Below are 22,894 nucleotides of genomic sequence, written 5' to 3'. Positions count from 1 at the left end.
GTAGAGAGGCAACTCGTAGCATCCATATTTCATATGGCTGATAATGAGTCTCATGTCGGAAAGGGACTTTTCTGCAACTCTTCTGCCGAATATTTCTCAATTTTCGTTCCTCTTCTCAAATCCTGCTTTGCCCTTTTATACGAATGTAGGGTTCTGCTCTTACTTGCTTCCTATCTCGAAAAGTTCTACGGAAATCATTTGGCGATCATGTGTGGCTCTACTGATCATGTGCGCTTTATCCTTCTTTTTTCATCATGAGGTGAGCCTCGCTGAGCTCCACCAGAGTGTAGTGTATTCCTTCTCGCGTGAGGCTTTCTCTAGATGTGAAGTTCGACAGCCGCAAGGCTGCTTTTTGCGCTTGCCTAATTACCGTCTAAGCTCTGCGTTTTTCTGGGGCATCTACTAGTTTGATGTATGGTAGCCAGTATCCTGTCCTCTTCCTTATCGTTTCCCAGCAGTTCTCGATTATTCTGATTAGTCTACTTGCCATATTAACTAGTGTTTCCACCTTTTCTCGGGCTTCGTTCGTTTTACTTTTAGCTTAAAGATACGAAGTACTCGTTTTCTCGGCGCCTCTTTGAGTTAGGTCATTTTGCTATTGTCTACTTCCATGAGATGATGGAGAGTAGTATGTTTTACGTTTTGTCAAGCCGCGGCCATCAATTTTGCGACCGGGTTAGGCATTGAATGCGGCAGAAGATTCGGTGGCTCCCAAACAAACATAGCGGCTTGACGTGAAGTGTCAACGTCATTAAAAGGAAATTCTTTTTTGTGAAACAGCCTCTAAGAGCACTTCAAAATAAAAACCTGGCGTTAACTGTTTACGCCTTCATTAGAATGGTATCATTATAACTTCAATTGTAGAGAACGGTGACGTTTATGATCTTGTAACGTGTTTTGATTTTAAACTGCCGGCGAGAAGTGGACACCATAAAACCACTTATTTGGTACTGTTTACAGCTGCTGTCTTATTTGGCAGTTGAAAATTGTTCGAGAACCGAGTCTTCGTCACGGATTTAAAATCAGAAACCCACAATATCTACTGAGTTTCAAAGGCGCTCACACTTGTCATGTGCGCTGGTCATGAGAGATCGCTGATGCGGTAACTTTCTTGGCGGAAATTCGAAATGGCAGTTCGATGTAAAAAAATGTTGTTAAACTGGCCTGTACATCTATACATTTTTTACGCATACCTTACAAGAAATTCCTATCAGATATCTATTCAAAGCATAATCAACGCTGCTTCTTTCAACTATAATAGGACAGAAATAATATTTCTAGCCTGGTTTTATCGTTTAATGTAGTAAAGAACAATATCAAAAGTAAACATTTAGCACAAACGCATCGGGCTGAGTTAAAGCAACCTTACTTGACAACACCGATCCCGAAGCTGTCGTGTTCGACTCTTCTTTGAGCAAATCCCCATTCGAATTGATTCCTGATTGCTCTAGGCAGGTTACCTGTCTTCGTGGCATACTCATAGCATTCGAACTCCAGGCGTTTAATGATTTTTGTTTTGTTTGTCAAAAGTGTTTGATGCTACGACACTGGCAGATGTATGATCTGATTCGGGATGTTAGACACACCTAGTCTTGAAAGATTTGCCGTGGAAGCGTTCGGAGGGTGGTCTGGTGTTGTTCTTATCATTCTTGTGATTAGGATTTAATTTTTGCTTTTTTACCTTGCCCTGTTTGAGATAAAAGACAGCACATGGCTTATTACGGAAAAATGAAGCACTCTTAAAGCTTGGCCTCCTGCTTTCTCGCATGCTTGTTAGAATTGCGCTTGATTATCCGGCACATCTGGAGATTACTTGCTTCAATTCTCATCAATGTTTATGTTTTAGCATTTGCTTGCATGTGCAGCCTTCGGAATTTAATACTGTTTACGGACGGAACCGCATTGTTATTCACCCGCAAATCATTATTATGGCCCTTTTGAAGGCGGTCTGTTCTTTTTCCTTTTTTAATATGACAAAAAATGAGCCACTGGGTTAACTGCCGAGCATTTTAATCTAATCGGCACAATATATTTCTCGATTATATATATGGTCTCTAAACTGTGCTTTAATTTTGTCATTCACTACCCATTATCGCCTACATCACCAAGTCGTCCGTATATATATGGTGTGATGCAGATTTTGGATTCTCCCCAGCTGCACTGAAAGCAATATAATTGCTACAATAAATAGGGTAGGACAGAGGAAGTTTCCTTGCGGGGTCCCATTACTCAGCAATCAATTGTTTTCGTGTCTGTCCATCCAGGCAGTTCTTTCGCTTCAATTTCGGAGGAAGTCGTTAAGGAAGTTTAATGTCTGGATGCCAAAATGAAGAGCACTAACGTTCTCAAGTAGGGCTGCGTGTTTGACATTATCGAAAGATTTGGAGACGTCCAGTACCACAATGAATCTAGTCCCGACTGTTTTTATCACCTGCTCCTTCAGCTGTGACATGATATCGCATGCCAATAACTTTTATCTAAAGCCTATCATGGTATCATGGTAGAGTTTTCCGTCTTTCATGAATTTGTTCAATCTATTTTGGATATGTGCTCCACCAATTTCCCAGCTTAAGACATTTCGAAAATTGATATAGGATGTTCAAAGCTAAACTTCTTCCCTGGCTTCGGAACAAAGACTAGATTAGTCGCTTTCCATACTTGCGGTATTATGTCTTATCCCAGCAATCTTGCATATAAGTTGTAAGATTGTGAGTGGAACCGCCTTCAAGGCTCCTGAGCATCTAGTTGCCGGGTCGAGAAAAATACCCGGCAGCCGTTTTTATTCTGAGGAATTAGATTTCAGCCCTCTTTCCTCGACCGTGATAATAGAAAGGGGAGGAGAAATATATATTTCTTGCTATTTATGATTCAGTGTAACAGGTAGTGATCATGAACTGAGAAAAAGATCATGTGGCAGAAATAAAAGAAAGATACGTTTTGAAGATATTGAAGACCACGTCTGAAATATACACGAACTGAATGGTGAAATGAACGTACAAGGTAAAGGAGATTGTGATGACGTGAAGGAGGCACATAGGACATTTGATGTGCAGACCGAATTAGGCAAACAGTTTCAATAAGGCAACGTAGGAATGCTCAACTAGCGAAACAAAACTTGCTTAAAACACGTTGCAGGATGTTACACCCTAGAATGTCAGAGGTGGAAGGGCCAGCCTCTTCTTATTTAATTAAATAAATAATGAACCTTTTCGACCCGAAGCGGATAAGCATTGTCCACAACTCAGATAGCCAGTACATGCTGAAGTAACATCGAAGCCATTGCTCTCAGGTTTTACAAGTAAATAGCTGGCTGTCTCTGGCCGTAGTCCGTGGCGACGCGATGTTCTGAAGTGTTTTCCACTCCTGCTTTACTAGTGCGCGAATAATGGAAGAAGCGAAACGTCTCCACATTATCTTTGACGATTCCGTGCTTTATCGATTACTGCTTCTACACTGCTACTGGGACTTCCCTTGTGTATTCATATGAGCACTACCTCACGAAAACATCATACAATCTTAGACAGTCCAATGGAATATCTGCAGATCTAGACTCATTGTCTTGCATATCGCGGTAGCAAATGCGCTTGCATAACTATGCCAATAAAGCAAACTATGTGTCCTTGGTAGGCCTCATTGGCGAAACGTTTGAGTATTGATTTGAGAAAAAATATATTTGTGCGAACTAAGAAAGATTGCAGATGAGCATGGCGGCATTTTTACAATATTGGTAAATGATTGTCGTGCTTCTTCAAACTTTTTTTCCGAGAGAAGGAAACATGAAACAGAAGATACCCTTCGACTGTGCTGAGGTAATCGCGGTCTTGCATCCAAGAAGAAATTGGTTGCTATGCGTCTAAAAGGCAGCGTCTTATTCTGGGTCAAAGGTATCAGCCTATCATCGACGGACGATGGTATCCAAGGAAAAGAATATAAAGATTATCTGGAATTGATATTGCGCTATCTACGTTTTTGGCTCAAGCAAAAAAAAAATATTTGCACGCGGTCATTCCCATTTCAGATATTTCATCGGTTCCACAGAGTATTAGTCATTTTGGAAAAGGTATTCAAGCAGCTGGTGATTTCAAATCTAAGAGGGAACTCACGGCGGTATAGTTGAGCCCCGAATGTACATGTGCACAACAAATGAAACATCAAAGAATGTCAACCTACCTGTGATTTGATAATAAACTCTGATGTCATGATTACTAGCAGCAAGGTACTGAGTTGTTTATTCATCTTATGTGCTGCAACCCTGGAAAGACGAAAGTGTAAGTGGCCATTTAATATAATATTGGAGGTGTCCCGAATATTTTAAACGAATGCGAAATAGGAAAAAATAGGCCCTAATATTCCTTTCTTCATCTCTCACCTCACTAAAAGCTTCCACATACTATGGCATATTAATTCAAATATGGAGAGGTATGAAAAAAAAAGTCAAACATTTCAAGTGAAGTTTATCTTTACTGATAGACTTAGGCTGAAAGTTTCGAACTTCGAATAGATACTGAAGTGCACTATGACAAAACATAATTAGTGTTACTGACGACTACTTGCAAGCGGCCTTTCTTTCATAGCAGCAGCATGATCTTGCGCCCTTTATGTCTTGTAACTCAGTCTCAGCAAGACTAGTTTTTATCGCCTGTGTGGCACGAGGTGCAACCACATTTATCTCGAATGTTTGCAGGCAACCACTACTGCTTCCACATTGTTTCATATCTTTCTCGTTTGAATTAGCCATTTTATGCTATATTTCAATGATCGTTACACATTTCTTCCAAAAGCAGTTGGCATACATAGTTCGACAACTGATGAGCACGTTTCCAGCTATCTCCGCCACAGAATTACCGTGTTCTTTGCTAGGGCACATCAGTTCAATGCAGAGTAATTTAAGTGTTACGAATCTGTCTTTGTTGCATCCCTAAAATATTGTCTTCCTTTTGTGGTATATTGGTCAGATTTGCAGAATATTGCACTCGTATGTTGTGATCAGATTGAGAAAAAAAGAATTCAGGTTACTAAGCTTGGGCTCCTTTCCTTTTTGTTATGAGCAGTTTGAAATAATCCGGATTTGTGGCCGAAACCAGTGTTTTGGGGCCGATTTCAACTTTTTATTACTAGAGAAACTCTAGAAATGCTGTCGCGGAAAAGAAAACACTAGGTGAAGGAGATAGCTTATATATATATATATATATATATATATATATATATATATATATATATATATATATATATATATATATATATATATATATATATATATATTTATATATATATATATATATATATATATATATATATATATATATATATATATATATATATATATATATATATATATATATATATATATATATATATATATATATATATATATGTATATTGTAAAGCAGACAAAGAACTGAAAACGCTGCGGCATCGCCATCACCATCGCTGGGCTCCGGCGCCCATCTCGCTCGCGCTGAAGCTGTGCCCTGCGGCTGGTATCCCAATCCTGCTGTGCCCGATTTACTGCCAGCGCTAGACCTTCAAACCAACTATTAAATCCACATTTCACTTGGTGGAGGTCAAGCTGAGGTTCCCTGTACCCATCTCGCCCTGGAACTTCGAAGCAGAACGTTGACTACCCCAATGACGGAGCCTACTTCATCGCACCTACATCCGCCAGTCACCTGCACAGGTTCCCTTCGCCAACGGGACCCCGCTACCTTCAGTGGAAGCAGCGATGACGACGTCGACGATTGGCTGTCCACTTACGAACGGGTCAGCCGCCACAATAACTGGGACGACAATCGTAAGCTTAATAATGTCATCTTTTACTTGAGCGACGTCGCTAATCTGTGGTTTCGAAACCACGAGTCCGACTTCACCACCTGGGCGCATTTCAAGACCAAATTTTCTGATGTCTTTGGCCGCCCCACCGTCCGAAAACTCCGCGCGGAACAGCGTCTTCGATCGCGACTACAGCTGCCCGGTGAATCGTTCACCAGCTACATTGAGGACATTGTTGATTTGTGTCGCCGCGTTCACCCGACCATGACCGAGGCCGTTAAAATACGTCATGTCCTCACAGGAGTTAATGACGGCGCTTTCAACATGCTCGTCGCCAAAGGCCCCACTACGGTCAAAGAAATATACGACCTCTGTCAAAGCTACGACGAACTCCGCAAGGAGCGTGTTTTGATTCGCCAGTCTCAAGCATCACTTGCTGAACTTGCCGCGGAGAGGGAGTCATCTAGCCTCTCTGAAGACATCAAGGCTTTTGTACGGCAGGAGGTCGCGCGGCAGCTGTCTCTGCAGCCATATATTAAGGAGTCGACACCAACTGGCCTTGTTCCGGAGCTTCGCCGTGCAATCCAGCGGCATTTGTCTGAAGTCGTCCCTAATCCTGTTCCTCAATCAGCTCCGGTCGCACCCTCAATGCCGTACCCCACGCCCACAATGTCATCGTCCGGCGTTGCGCCACTGAGCTACGCTCCAGCATTCGCGCCGGCTCCTCCTCAAGTATTGCGTCGCACGTATGCCGAAGTCACTTCAAGTCCACCGCCTGAGCCAGCATATGCCTATGCTTCGCCCCCCATGCGGTCCGCACCAACAGCTTTTGCTCCCCCCTTGCGTCAGACACCATCTCCATGGCGCACTGCAGACAACAGGCCTATTTGCTACCACTGCGGCATCCCTAGACACACTACACGCTACTGGCGGCGCCGAATAAATATGGCCTTTGCTGCACGGCCTGCGCCACCTTATTTGACCCCCCAGTTCCCCGTTCCATCGGGTCCTCCAACAGCATCCCCCGATCCTCCGGACTTCCTGCCTCGTCGTTCACCATCACCACGTCGCCGCTCCATTTCGCCAATGCGCCGACGACCCGCTACTCAACCGGAAAACTAACCGCCGCAGTTCGCGAGGCACGAACTGCGTATTCGACAGAATTTCAAAGTCCTCGTCTTAATCCCGCAAATGTTACTGCTGTCATCGTTGAAGGTGTTTATACTCTTGCGCTCGTCGACATCGGTGCCGCTGTATCAGTTATCAGCCAAAAACTCTGCCGCTCCCTCCGAAAAGTGACTACGCCCCTCGAGGGACTATCGCTTCGTACCGCATCCGCTCACAGTATACAGCCGACAGCTGTCTGCACTGCTCGCGTCGTCATTGCTGCAGCCTTGTACATCATCGAATTCGTCGTTCTCTCAACATGTTCCAAGAAGTCATTCTCGGCTGGGATTTCCTGTCCAAGCATCATGCTATCATTGACTGCGCCAGTCCTCAAGTAGAGCTCATTGAATCGAGTGATGCACCTTCTGATGCCCTGCTCCACGAGCCGCGTCCTCGTTTTGCGGCCAAACTCCTCGTAGCTCATGACACAACCATCCCACCTCTTAGCGCTGTTCTGGTTCCCCTCACTGCCTCTTTTACTACCGCCGCGACAGTCCTCTTTGTGCCCTCTAACGTTGTCTGCCGCCGCCGCCACTTACCGCTGCCGTTTGCCGTCCTTGACATGAACAACGGCGCTAGCACACTCCTGGTAGCCAATCCTCTTGCGTCTCCCGCTATGTTGATCGAAGGGGAGTGCCTTGGCCGCATCGAGCCCGTGGACCTTCTGTTCGCCTTTGATCATGAGTCGTTCCCTGTTTGCCAAGTTGACGCCTTGACCCAAACTCGTGTGGCTTTCGATCCGCTACAACGGGACCTTTTTGACCATTCTGTAGACAGCGCTCTAGAGCCGCGCCACCGCGAGCAACTTCTTGATCTTCTACGCCAATTCCGCTCCTCCTTCGACATCCCGCAGTCTTCCTTGGGTCGCACGACGACCGTTTCCCACCTCATCGACACTGGCGCTCATCCACCTCTCCATCAGCGGCCATATCGTGTGTCCCCGACTGAGCGCCGTGTTATTGCCCAACAAGTCGATGACATGCTGCAACGCGGAGTAATTAGAGAATCCTGTAGCCCATGGTTTCTCCTGTGGTCCTAGTTAAAAAGAAGGATGGCTCCATAAGATTTTGTGTTGATTATCGCAGCCTCAACAAAATTACTCGTCGTGATGTGTATCCCCTCCCACGAATCGACGATGCCCTAGACTGCTTGCAAGGCGCAGAATTCTTTTCCTCACTCGATTTGCGCTCTGGATATTGGCAGGTGCCCATGGCAGAGGAGCATCGCACTAAGACCGCCTTTATTACTCCAGACGGACTATACGAATTTAATGTTATGCCATTCGGACTCTGTAACGCCCCAGCCACATTTGAAAGAATGATGGACACTGTACTGCGCGGCCTAGAATGGAATATCTGTTTATGCTACCTCGATGATATCGTGGTGTTTTCAACCGACTTCCCGACCCACCTGACTCGACTTCGCCAGGTCTTCACCTGCCTAACCCGCGCCGGTCTTCAACTGAACCTCAAAAAGTGCCGCTTCGGTGCCCGCCAGCTCACAATACTCGGACATGTTGTGTGCAAAGATGGAATTCTGCCTGATCCTGAGAAGCTCCGCGCTGTTGCTGAATTTCCGAAACTGACCACTTTGAAACAACTGCGAAGCTTCGTGGGCCTCTGCTCGTACTTTCGTCGTTTTATTCGCAATTTCGCAACCATCATAGCCCCCCTTACACAGCTCTTGAAAGGCACCCCTAACCTCTCCTCTTGGTCGCCAGCCTGCGATGATGCATTCGCGACACTGCGCAATGTTCTGACGTCACCGCCAATCCTTCGCCATTACGACTCTACTGCACCTACAGAACTTCACACCGATGCCAGTGGTGTCGGCCTCGGCGCCGTCCTCGCCCAGCGCAAGCCTGGCTTCTCCGAATACGTTGTTGCCTACGCAAGCCGTGCTCTTACCAAAGCCGAGTCCAACTACTCCGTTACCGAAAAGGAGTGCTTAGCAATCGTGTGGGCTATAACGAAGTTCCGCCCTTACTTATACGGCCACTCCTTCGAGGTAGTTACAGATCATCACGCTCTCTGCTGGCTCGCGTCTCTCAAGGATCCGTCTGGCCGACTCGGGCGCTGGGCTCTAAGGCTTCAGGAATACGACATCCGTGTAGTGTACCGCTCTGGCCGCAAGCACTCTGACGCCGACGCTCTTTCTCGCTCACCGGTGCACTCGCCTAACTCATCGTCCCCTCCTCAAGCATCCTTGTCAGCACTCACCATTGAGGATATGCCTTTCGAGCAACGACAAGATCCTTGGGTCTCTAACCTGCTAGATATCCTTGGCACTACTTCCGCGGCTACGCATCCTCGGGCACTCCGCCGACAGGCCTCCCATTTCACCATTCGGGACGGCCTTCTCTACCGAAGGAACTACAGCTCAGACGACAGAACGTGGCTTCTTGTCATTCCGCGCCACCTACGCTCCGAGGTGTGTGCCCACCATCACACTGACCCGCAAAGCGCTCATGCCGGCGTGCTGAAAACCTATGATCGAATTCGTCAGAGGTACTACTGGCGGGGAATGTACAATTTCGTACGGCGCAATATTCGCTCTTGTACCGCCTGTCAACAACGCAAGACTTTTCGCCACCCCGCTGGCCCTCTCCAGCCTTTACCGTGTCCAGCTCGCCCGTTTGATTGCGTGGGAATCGACCTTTATGGTCCGCTACCATGCAGTGCCGCTGGTAATCGATGGGTGATCGTCGCCGTCGATCATCTAACCCGTTACGCCGAGACTGCTGCACTTCCCGCGGCGACAGCCCGAGAGGTAGCCCATTTTCTTCTACACCACTTCATTCTTCGACACGGCGCCCCTCGCGAGCTACTCAGTGATAGAGGTCGTGTCTTTCTTTCCGAAGTAGTTCAAGAGCTCCTGTCGTCTTGTAAATCGATACTTCGGGCTACAACTGCGTACCACCCACAAACAAACGGCCTCACGGAGCGCTTCAACCGTACGCTTGGGGACATGCTCGCAATGTATGTTACATCTGAATCGGGAAGCTCCAGCTGGGACCAGGTACTGCCATTCGTAACGTTCGCGTACAACACTGCCACCCAAGCAACAACTGGGTTTTCGCCCTTCTTTCTCTTATATGGCCGTGAACCATCCTGTACTCTGGACACAATTTTGCCATACCATCCAGATGCCTCTGAGTACAGTGCTTTGTCAGATATTGCACAGAAGGCCGAGGAATGCCGTCAGCTAGCTCGCACGTTTACCTGCAACACTCAAGGCTATCGCAAAGATCAGCATGATACCGATACCCCTGCTCCCACGTTCCTGGCCGACAGCTTCGTTTGGCTATGCGTTCCTGCCACCAACAAACTAGACACCAAATACCATGGACCTTATCGCGTCTTGGAACGCACATCCCCTGTGAACTACGTCATCGAGCCAGTCACCCCTTCTTCCGACCACCGCCGTCGCGGCCGCGAGGTTGTCCACGTTAGCCGCCTCAAGCCATATTACAACCCTCTGGTCGTCTCTTCTCCCTGAGTCGCCAGGATGGCGACTTCTTCACGCGGGGGAAATGTAAAGAAGACAAAGAAGTGAAAACGCTGCGGCATCGCCATCACCATCGCTGGGCTCCGGCGCCCATCTCGCTCGCGCTGAAGCTGTGCTCTGCGGCTGGTATCCCGATCCTGCTGTGCCCGATTTACTGCCAGCGCTAGACCTTCAAACCATCTATTAAATCCACATTTCAATATATATATATATATATAGGCGGCTTCCTTGTATTGCCTAGCGCGGAGGACCCAGGCGCTCGTTTCGAAGCAACATTGGCTATTCTGTATCTAAACCTATACACTGAATTGATGATGTCCTTAAATATCGTGCTGCAACCAACCAGTCATATCCATATTCACTTAAATTTGATCTCTACTAGAGTGGGTTATGGATGCTGACTACAAATAATACTATTCGGCACAAGGGTTTGGAAATTTACGTTATTCGAATTGTTTGTACAAGCACATTTTCTCATTGCTTGGTTGTCATGACCACTTGCTGTAGGAGAGGACATGCCACTTCTAATGCCATGGCGCTGACGAAACAAAATTTTATGTTTCCATAGTCCGTATGCCCTAAGCATGAACAAGAATCCTGACGAACTAGGCAGCTGCACACCAAATTCTAGATGTGTAGTCCCAAGCCAGATGATCGAGCATGATTTTGACCTCGATAAGCACTCTCTGAATTCAATAAAATGTTCTGCTGCCATTTTAGAGCTTCCAGGACTTCGTGACTGAAAGCATCTGAAGAGTTGTTGACAGATTTTGACTTTCGACCTTAAGGGCAAATAACAACAGCACACCCTGCGTTAATGTATTTTTTAATCCTTTATCCTAAGCTTCTGTGTCATAGAAACTGAAAACGACATAATGCAGGATCTCAGTTAAGGAGACATATGAGTGGACGAGAGGGTAGCCTATTTAAATATTCGATACATTGTTCCAACCGGAATGTTTTAGTTCATTGACTTTATGTCATTGCTACGACTCGAAGAACTGCACATCGCCAGATGCAATGCTTCTAAGGCAAAATAAACTGGAGAACGTTAAATGTTAAAAAATCAAGTTTATAAAGCCTACGGAGATTGCCAAGTGGATTACTCAAAAGAGACCATGTCTGTGACTCACGTTTTTTATTACTATCATTACCTTGTCCATAGAACTGCGGCACAACATACACAAACACGTGGATAGAAAAACAACACAGGCTTATGAGTAGGTTTCGCCGCAGTTCTGCCTACTATGCGGCACCAACTCGCCCCTGAAGCAGTTATTCTGAATACGTTGTCGATGGCCCACCAAGTGAATTTTTATATTTTAGTATATTGAAATATCCGTTTATATGTCACGATTTTCTTTTCAAAGAACAGTGATATTCCGGCTCTCTGTGCTACATTATTGCTATCTTGGCAGCTAAAACTGGAATGTACCGGATTTACGCTCTTGGGTGACCGCTTCTCGTTTATCAGTATATCAATCCTGAATAACCGATGCCATAAAGAATTTTGAGGAACCATGAATCATGCATAATTCAGTATTGTTTACTTATCTGTCATGAAACATGTTCTAAGACGTCCGTACTCATTAAAAGCATTATGAAAAGAACTATTTTTGGTTCCTTGGTGTACATACTAAGTCTATGTCATAGGCCCTTGTCGCAAGGCTCAATGTCAGCCCACTGTTATGTAAGGCTGAAGTTGATACACTGAGGCCGAATGTGAACACTTTCTTGCGCTACAACATCTATGCACAACGAGATTGAATTCAGCCAGTTGCACGTATTTCCTAGCCGAAAGCACATATTCCCTCATAGACCTACTACGGCATCTTCGAGACATCACATCTGAGTGATAATGAAATAAATCTTTAAGTTTTTGAACCTAAATAAGGAAGACATTTTGAAATACTTGCGTTTTGACCACATCAATTTTTATACTGGACGTGATTTCACCAAGCGGAATATGAACGTAAAAACTTTCTTGTGTGGGGATGTTCAGTTGTACACTTACACACTCTCGCAGCAACATATAACTGGCAGCTGTCCACGTTTTATATTCCGCATTGCAAAACTAAAGCAATAACGCTTCTGCGTATGGTTTAGTGAGCAGAACCTCACGAGAACTCGTAGCTATACACTGATATCTAATGAATTGTAAAACGACTTAGTTTTTAGTAGAATTCTCATCAACGCACGAGGTATTGAATCATGACGACATTAAGATTTCATAACCAGTAACGTTTAAGAATTATTTTTACTTTTCTTACAAACCATAATTAATAAATGGCTTTTCTTGTTTAGTGTCAGATGTTTTCCTTGGCTGTGGCTGGGATAAACAATTCAATAGATCAATTGTTTATTTCCCTCTTTCACTTTTATGGATGAGATAAGTTGCTTAAGGCCGCAGAATAAGTAAAATAAAAAAAACAATTTTTGTGCTTTCACAATTTGAGAAATTCAGCTCTTTCTATACAAATATATTGGGGCGGGGTGTTTTCATGTAACGTCATATTTTGGGCCGAGAAACATACTTTCCGAATACAAGTAATGAGCGACCACGTTCCTTTTTCGAATACCCTCAGCGTTTATCGTGAATGCTGAAAATAAAACCCGCTACCATATTTAAAAGCTTGCCTGGAATCGTCGATTTACAAATAACAGCCTGGCAACTATTTTCCCGCTTTAGCTAAGACAATAAACGACGCTGCGCACGTTTTTTCAACGTTTCTGCAAACTTCGAGCATCTCCGTTCCAATGTGTTTTCATTCTAGGATCAATATAGATTGTGCATTGTACAGGATTTATATTGTAGATTGTTGATGGATTGTACATTGTATAGGAACGTAGTAAACTTGCGAAATGCGGAAGGCTGTTTGGGCAACATAGTTACAGTTATCGTCCACATACAATGACTCATGCCATGCACTTTGCCCAATGGGGCCTGACTTGGATGTGCCTATCAACAGAAGTCAGTTAGAGGGCAAAATATTTGTCCACAAGGAACACTCGCCTGCATCAGTCTTGGATGTAATCAAGCCCGTGTATAAGCAGCTATCGCAGGCTGAGCTCCACAAGTGCCTTCATGTGTGAACTCAAAATCATAATGCATCACTCAACCATGTTTTTGTTTTTGTTAGGTGTTTGTTATTCTACAGACGCTGAGGATGGCAGCACTGAGGCTGTCCTTTAATTCAATGATGGCAGCATCGCACACGAAAGTTTTGAAATTTTGTGGATTGAACTCTGGCCTCAACATCATCAAGTGGCTTTAGGAAGCTTGCCCCCAGCGAATGTACTTTGCGGACTGAGCAGTGCGAAAGTTCACAAAACAGGTCCTGCGACGAGCCTCTTTTTAGGGGCAAGGAGAGGAAAAGGCGGAAATAATTTTGACACCCACTACGAAGCTAATATTAAACCAATTATCTTGATTGTGCTTGTGCAAACAAAAGATAGTTTCTAAACAATATTTTTACATTATTTTTGATTATCACAAAAGAGTGTTTTTATTAGAAAAGTGCCATTATGTTTTATACCGTCTGATGTATTTTTCACTTACCTGATGTCTTTTCATCCTTGTACATAACTAACTACGGAACTAAAATAATTCAAAGCAGAACGTTACTCTAGAAATTTTCAAATACACAAAGAACACACAATTTACTTATTAGGTGGTAGAACTTGATTAAAAAGTGATGTTACAAGAGGTAGTTGTATTCTGATTCAGTACAAAGCTCAAAAAGTCAGCAACACAATGTTGCATGTATTACCAGGATGACAATTATAGTTACTGAGACATGTTCCTCAAAACGGCTGAAAATTCATGGCAAGCATAGGGCTAACCTATGCCCTTAAAATGAAAACAAACATAATATGGATGTTTCATTGCCGTTATTTGATGTAAAATAAAGAATCCATGTGACATATTTTCCGACAATTACTTTAGGAAGGTTCCCTTTCACTCCCTGACTTCACATCTACGGCTTTCATCTCGTTTCAAGATGTTACAGTAAAACAGTAGCGTTTTTGGAGATTTAGTACGCAGAATTATACCAATGCAAAATTGGTCGAAGTGAGGGCGGCGATGTTGCACGTTTCAGAAAGCCATTTAATTGTTTTCGGCAACGTTTTCAAAAACGTTTGATTGTTTCCACGTCATTTTATCCTTCCCTCCTGTGGACTAGACATAATTCATGTAATTTTGTTTTCAGTAATGGACACGAAGTTACGAGAAGCTTACTTCCGGAAAATACTTATATCTCGGTTGCGCCATATTAAAGTCCGGCAATACTTGTTCTAAGACGCAGTAAACGCATTCTACCCATGATTTGGGGATCCTTTCAGGCTTCTTCATCAGGTTGCGCTGAAATATTTTAACACTCTCGCTTCTCAAAACAAATGTCCTGTTGTTATTTTTGTCTAGGAATGCGCTGGTTGGTCCCGTAATAATGCCTACATGACGCGGATGTTTATGTTTAAAAACCAACTTTATATTCGCATCGTCCTGCAGACGCTCCTCCGTGGGTGTCTTATAAATGCATCAATCTCCTATAGAGGATGTGACAGGTAACTACAAATACATTGGGTCATGTGCGCTAAATGAGAAGATTGTAGTGAATAATGCAAACAAGCCCCGTAGTTAACTTTTTTTTATGCCTCTGAAGGTGTATAGTTCATCTCGTAGGAAAGATTCCGTCTCTTGTTAAATTAGTATGCCACCAATTGGTGCAAGAAAACATGTCAGTATTCACTCACCGTTTATATACATGAGTTTTATTATTCTCTTGAACCTAAACACATTTTGTATGATAGCCTCCCAGGATACACGAATCAATTATCGTGAGCGAAATTCAGTAACCAATTTAAGTGTTCCGTTTGGTTACCCTGCTGTAGGAAAGAGGAAGGAGGTTGTTAAAAAGGTAAAGAGAGAGGCACGAAGAATACAGTCACAATCTGTCACTCAAAGCAGCCGCTCCAGGAAAGGAAACAGACGAATAAGGAATCCGGACAGCACTCGAGGGCGTGCTAAAAGAGGTCATGAATTCCTCGGGCCTTCTCGCAACTCGGCGGGAGAAAAAAGAAGAGAAACTAGCCACCCGCCCTCCTTCTTACGACATCGACCGAACGACTTATGGTTAATAGCCTTGAGAGCATTCAATTGCAGTGGCCACGGAACGAAAATCATGTCCTCTACCAGAGGACGAAGATTGAGACGGAGGTCAGGGTAACCGAACGAAACACTTATTTCGTTTACTCAATTTTGCTCACGATAAATTATTCTTCGTGTATCCTGGAAGCTCAAATAAATAGGGCATTCATGCAGGGAATTACTGTCCCTTCCCTCGCTTCGGTTTCACGACAAGGGCTGTCGTCCAACCCTCTCCTGAGGCAATAGTGGATCGTAAGGGCCCAATCAATCCATCTTCACCACTTGTAGCACGGCCGCTTCGCGATGCATCATATTATGGAGAAGACGAAGGCGTAGCGTAGTGCCCAGTGCCCTAAGGCTACTTCCCGTCGAACCTAGCGTACCGCAGGATTCAGGTTTAGGCACTTTCCTGTTCCTTGCTTATATTATCGACATACCTAATAGCGTCTTCGAACATACACCTTTTTGCTCATGATGTTTTTTTTCGTGAAATTAACATTACCAGCATCTGCGCTCTGCAAGATGATTTCACTTCCATATCCACGTGATGTATATTATGGCTAATACAAATAAATCCTGGCAAACGCAAAATTTTTCTTGTTTAATGCGCATCAACTGTTACTAATACATATCCGATGAATAACATTGTATTTGAAGCAGTAATATCATACCGATACCTCGGCGCCCATAAATATTCCTCTCACTATTGGTCACTCCTCATCAACACCTTAATTAACAACGCTAACAGTATCTTAGGCTACATGCACCGCAACATCTGTATTGGTCATACTTCATTAAAACTAGGGCTGTGTAAAACGCTTTTCCGCACCAAACGCGAATACGTATCAGACATTTGGGGTACCGAGTTCTACTAGCTAAAGTAATTCACTCGAGCTCGTGCAAAACAACTCTTTCCGCTCCATCCTTCTCAACTAGCATAATACAGCAGTGTACAGCTCCATGAAAAACAAGCTAAATTTTCCTTTTGAGCCTCACATCGAACATCCTCACGGTTATGACTATTACATAAAATCTTTCACAATTGATTTTTTATGCGACTAACTAATTTCTGCTCCGTATTTCACATCATCCAGGCTTGATCATGCACATAATGTCGTCATCGCATCATAAAAAGCTGTGATTGTTCGCAGTCGTTCATTCCAAGCACATCACACTGGAATTACCTTCTCGGATAAGACAGCCAGCATTCCAAACAACATGCGATTCCGTACCAACATAGCTAATATTGAACACTCAAGCTCTTAAGAATTGCAGTCATTTCTGTTTTAACTACCAGAGTTATGTATGCCTTGCACTTAGCACTGTTATTCTTACCCTTGTAGCTAGAAATGCACAAGCAAGAACACAATGGTTTTATTTTGGATTTCGTTTCGTTTAACCTGTTCTATTATTTTTATAGCTATTCCCCTCAGAAACATCCTCAGAGTAAACGGTCAGGTTCTTCTAGTCTCTTCTGTGAATCTTCCACACTTCTCCAAGGTGCTCCTCGATTCGGCAGGCGACGTGCAGTTCACACACAAACACACAATGAGACGAAGGCCGACGAGCTTGCCGTAACAAAACGAAACTTAACTTTATGTAAAAAGAACACGAAGCACAGGGTACAGAAAACTTATTCACACGAGACAGAGAGGCGACACACTTTACAAAAGAGACTGGGCGAAAGACTTAACTGGAAACTGAGAGCATTGCTCTTTTTACGACTTCTCAGTCGGGGCCTGCCTGCTACGCTGTCTTCTCCGAGCGAGAATCAAACCAAACTCTGAATCCGAACCAGAACCGTCGATGGCTGCACGGCGCGCTCTTAAATAGCCAGCGCAGAAGCTTCTAGGCGCGGAGGAGGAGCGGAAAACAGCTTAGCGCTGCCAAAGCTATGCCTTCCCCCCTCGGCCCTCTGGATAGGTTTTGAATTTACTCGAACATGGTCAGCACGCGCGGCCCTCTGGCGCGTAGCGAGGAGGAGGGCCGGGACCGTGCGGAGGAATGCACGCATGAATCCGGCCATGAAGACGAGGGAGAGGAGGCGCAGCGCGGTGGTCGAGATTACGTAATCGGCCGCGTTGCGTTCTCGCAGCTTGTAGAAAATTCCATTGCCGTTTTCTGTGGCGAGCGTGCCGAAACATTAAAGAAAGGACCATCGCGGCCTTACACCCGGCTTTGAGGAATGTAATAAATAAATAAATAAAGAGCCTTAGCCCAATTTGTAAACAACGAAACGTATACGCTGCGTCCACGCTCGATAAAGGGATTGTGACAGGAACTCTATAATAGAGGGCAGAACGGGACACCTCGTTCGCGCGGTAATTTCTTTTAATGCCGCTGTGCCCTAACAGCCACTGAGAAAACTGCCATCCCATTTTATTGCAGTGCCTGATAGAGCTTGGTAATCTCTACAACGAATTGTTCAGGTGACCCACTGCCTGTAGTGCAGCGTGCAGAGCTAGAAAGGCGGCATTGAAATTACTGAAAAGTCTTCAGTCATACGGGAGATTTTTTTGAATGAACATTTCGCAGCTCCTAGGCACTTGTTTCCACAAGAATGGTAAGGATGTGATACAGACCTCTTCACGTCATTCAAGAGAGACCAGGAAGGTATAACCACAGACCACTCATAACTATTTGGGTTAGGTGAGGCATCTGTGCGGGCCTTCGCAGTGCATTTTGTTAGAATGAAGAGAATCCAACTTAAAGGGGCCATGACAGCTAACATTTGAGCATAAACTGATTATTGCATTGCACTCCATACACGTTAAATTATAAATTTTCAAACTTGAGCTGAACCGGTGCAGTAGATAGCTTTAAAATTAATTTTTAATATTATTATCGAAAGCACCTTTCTGGTCTGGCAACCATAGGTTGCTGACGTCACAAGAAGATATCGCCATGTCGCCTGCTATTCACGGTGTTGATTGCGCTCATGTATGCACGCTGTGGACGGCAGTCCCTAAGGTGATCGCTGGCGGTCACCACACGGTGGCAACCTCCTCTCACATCTTTCAATATGCCCTACAAAGCACAATCTCGCATGTTGTGCTCATTCAGTTCCCATCCGTGAATGCCTTCCCTTCTATTAACTGCATCAACACGTCACACTCGTCCTTCGTCGTGAAGACACTCAAATAGCCAACAAATCAGTGTCCTGCATGATCGTCTGCCAACAACACCTGTCATGGGTATGAGCTTCATTTGCCGCTGAAAACGCCGAAAACAGCGCCGACGCTTGATTTTCCGTAGACCGAAGATGTTAATGATGTTGAGTCACTGACTGCAACTCTGACGAGCAATGACAGGACGCCCAGTATAGAAATAGCGCTAAAGCGGTGAGGGATGTGATTTCACGCTTCCAGAAGGGCTCCACGTTCACACTAAGTACTGCGAATAAGCGATAGAAAACAAGCCACATAAATTTCTAGTGCACGCACGTGTGTTTGTCTTCATTTTTTGAGAGAACACAGATAATTTTAGCACGAAGTAAACTTCTAAAAAATGGTTTAAGCCGTACCAAACAAATTTACCCATTGTTGTTGACTGAATATGTCTTCCAAAAACGTAGTCCTATCTTTAGCAGAAATACGCCCATTCTTCATCGTAGGAATCGTCGACACATCACCTTAGAAGCTTTGTGTCTGTAGACGTACGCCACCTTGCGCTTGTCATCATAGCTCTCCGCTTCCGAAAATATGTAGCCCTTAAGACGTAAATTCCTGGAAACAACTTACAGAAAACAGAAACATTTAGTGAACCACGCCACACGTTTCGACAATGTAGCGCATTAACCCGGATGTTGTCTTTAAAAAGTAATACTGAAAACGATGTATCATTTGTTACTACAGAGGTAGTGCACTTTCCGCGACTGGTATCGTCGAGTGGGTGGTCTGTGTTTCGAGTAAACCAAGAATGAGGTTGTTTTCTGTGAAATCTTGAAAAAAGAATAATACCTATACGAAAATATAGAGCGCACACTATTTTCGACACATTGATCACTGCCGCAACAAACGATTGAACTGGATACTGTTGGATCCGCACTTTTTATTGCCTGCTCTATTAGTTCTACTTAAGAAGCCAGGAGCTTAGAATAAAGGATCATAACAGACAGAATTTTACAACACTGCTTAACAACAATTGTAAAAATTAAGACATTGCTTTACTCGAAAAGAAATGAGATGAATTAAACTGAAAATAAGTTCTCCTATTAAGGCCTGTTTTGCGTAGAGATACTCAAGTTCAGAAGCGAAACGGAATCAATATGAAGCACAGCAGAGCGCATTAAACTCAGATTACGCAAGGGTGTATTATGTGCTATTGTCCTTAGCATACAATATGTCAACATTCAGTCCCTTATGGCTTCTAAATCAGGGAAAATATTAGCAAAGAAACGTTTACAGCAGCTCTACAGAGACTTCACCAAAAAAGCCCTCTGCAGATTCGCATTAGGCCGAGGATCATCTGGTTATATAGTGAGCCACACATTTATCATACCACTTAATCTTTGTCCTTTCGGCTCTTTATATTGACCTGGTTTGTTGGTAAACCAAAAGGTGAACTAGTGATTAATTTGCATTTTGCCCCCCCCCCCCCTCCCCCCTATCATCAATATACATAAACTTTTGACGCTAAGCTGATGCTTGCTGGTTCCAACCAAAAGAAACAGGTGAGAGAAACAGATTACTTGCAGAGGTTTATCAGCTGTGGGCAAATATGTTTTCTTCCTTGCACAGTAGTGAAAAGCGCTTATATATAGTAAAATCAAGTAAGGATACAAAATAATAAATAATTTCTAATCAAAATGTTTGACACTTCATTTAGTGTTTCATTCTATTTTACAGGAATATTGGTTGCATATAATCTGCTCTCTACTGTGCCATCGATGTTCAATTTCTCCTGGATGCGCAGCTACTCAGCTGCACGGCGGTGATTTATTCAGTCTCACAACATGGAAACTATGTTCATGAACTCCTTGTAGCAGCTAGTACCTTGAACTTTCTAACTGGCGCCCGTCAGAGATGTTCTATGTTATGTAAACTTGTAAAAATAATTTTTAATGCACAATCTCGCATCCCCATAGCGCTAAGTGACAAATATCGTAAAAGATAAAGCAAAGTGTTATATATGGTACTAATAAATGATCTTGTACAGTCATGTCTAAACAGCTCCCTTTATCTATTAGATATATACAATCGCTTAGTTTACTGGCCTGAGAAGCGAACAATGCTCTAGTAGACTATGCAGTAACAGAGAAATGGTGCGAATTTGTAGGTTTGCATGTCACACGGGCCCAATGTTTGATGAAATAGGCGCAATGTGTTTTCTTGATTCATGAACACGTTGCTCCTATACAGAATAGTTTTCATTTCGAAAATGTGATCGATCGACAAAACTCGCATAGCGATTTACATATAGATGTTATTTTGCAAAGAGTTAAAATTTAGGATGTTTATTGAAAGTAACTAGCTAGTATCCACGTCGTTATCATCAGCATTACCTGCATTGCAGGGCAAAGGCCCCAATTATCCACTTCCTGAGGCAGCGCAAATTAATGTATTCCAATTATTTCTAGATATTCGCAGCCAAGCTAATTTTCACCCCTCTGTCACACATTCCTTCCCATGCAATCCTTTTAGCCACCGTTATGAGACAATCAAGCTGCAGGTTTGAGTAAGGTAACGAGTGCATATTTCATCCGCTTTCATGAGTTTGTCATATTTAAGACGGCCGCCACTATTCCACTATGGGATTTAGAAGCAAACCCCGTTGCTTAGTTAGTTTTCTTATATTAAGTCTAAGGTTTGACACGATCTCTGGTCGGGTAGCAAGGACATTAATAGTTCAAAAAAAAAGGAAAACGAACAAAGGTTTGGGTCAGAAAATGTAGACTTTTCGACTTCCATACAGAATCCTTCACTGAAACCTTCACTCGAAGAGCGCTACTTAGGAACGAATCAGTAATCGCACAAGACTTCTTGCATGCATAGGCGGTTGATTGCCATCGTCGCAATTAACCGTCTTTTCTGTCGTCTATATCAGCAGAGACTCAAGATACTGGCATGAAAACCCGTTCCTCTCCTTGGATATGACGGAAGTCTCTTCCCAGCAGATATGTCCAGTTTATATGGCGTGCTCTCCAAGTGCACTGGAACCGACTTTCTTGTCTACGTCTTTCATTTGTCTCTTCAAGCGCCTTTTGAAATCTCCCTTTCGTCTAAGTAAACATGGTGGTATCCAGCGAAAGGAATCGTGTACATGATGCGGGGAAATTCTTTTCATAGTTTGTTTTTAAAGCACACCAGCTCGTATCGTAACTTGAGTTTGGGAACGAGGGCAACGTGAACGTTGTATGTGCGCAGCACATGTCCCAATGTCTCACTTATGCCCGGTACATACGGAATGGTGACACGTGATTGGTAATGGCTACGGTTCTTGTTTATTGGGTGCCCAGAGCAACGCTCCACGGAGTGCACAGTTTGTTTTGGTAGCCACAACTGGCCAGCTCACGGCGTACTTGCGCCCAGTATGAGCTATGTCCCCCAGGTCGTGAGCCGACTTTGCGGGATCCTTGAATTAATGAGTCCGCAACGGCGCGTTTGCGGCAGGATGGTTTTCAAAAATGCAGACGCTTGACAACCTCCTCCTCGACTCTACACTTGGTTGCCTCTTCTATACTGTTGAGGTGCTCCGTGAATGCGGTCAGTGCGTCCTTCTTGATCACGCAAAATCAGTCATCAATATATCGCAAGAAAAGTTTTGACCGGTGTTTCAAATAAGCTATATCCGGGTTTTCTGTGGCTTACATGGTCAGGTTAGCGGTGGTGACAGAAATGGAAGCACTCATAGCAGTTCCGTCCACCTGTTTGTAGAAAGTGCCTCGAAAGACAACGTATACTTTTTCTAGGCAAAATGTGAGCATCCTCAGTAGGTCATGTGCTAAGAAAGGTGTCCTCTCACTGAGCTTCGAGTAGTTCTCAAGGGAAACTGCGCACACATCTGCTGCCAAGTTCACTAGGGCGCTTGTGAACAGAGACTTGATGTCGAAAGACACCAGGAGTTTCTGCATGGACGCGACCATGTTTACTTAGGCGAAAGCGGGAATTTCAAAAGCCACTTAAAGGAACATATGAAAGACGTCGAAAACAATAAACTCGGTTCCTCGGCACTGGCAGAGCTCGGCATAGCATATCTGCTGGAAAGACGCTTCTGTCATCGCCAAGGAGAGGAACAGGCTTTCACGCCAATATCTCGAGTCTCAGCTGATACAGACGACGAAAAAGGCGCTGAATCACTAGG

At 44.1% G+C, this 22,894-nt stretch overlaps 1 pseudogene; it reads right to left on the bottom strand.

Moving 5' to 3' along the window:
* Positions 1-22,676, bottom strand: part of LOC146174233 (solute carrier family 22 member 3-like) — a 95,900-nt pseudogene extending 73,224 nt beyond the window's left edge.
* Between the last annotated feature and the right edge of the window lie 218 nt (positions 22,677-22,894).

Source organism: Amblyomma maculatum, chromosome 11 (assembly GCF_055883805.1).
Source record: "Amblyomma maculatum isolate TAMU_Amacu chromosome 11, ASM5588380v1, whole genome shotgun sequence".
In the NCBI taxonomy this organism is placed as follows: domain Eukaryota; kingdom Metazoa; phylum Arthropoda; class Arachnida; order Ixodida; family Ixodidae; genus Amblyomma; species Amblyomma maculatum.
The sequence above is the reverse complement of the archived record's forward strand: the minus strand, read 5'-3'. Positions and strand labels throughout refer to the sequence as shown.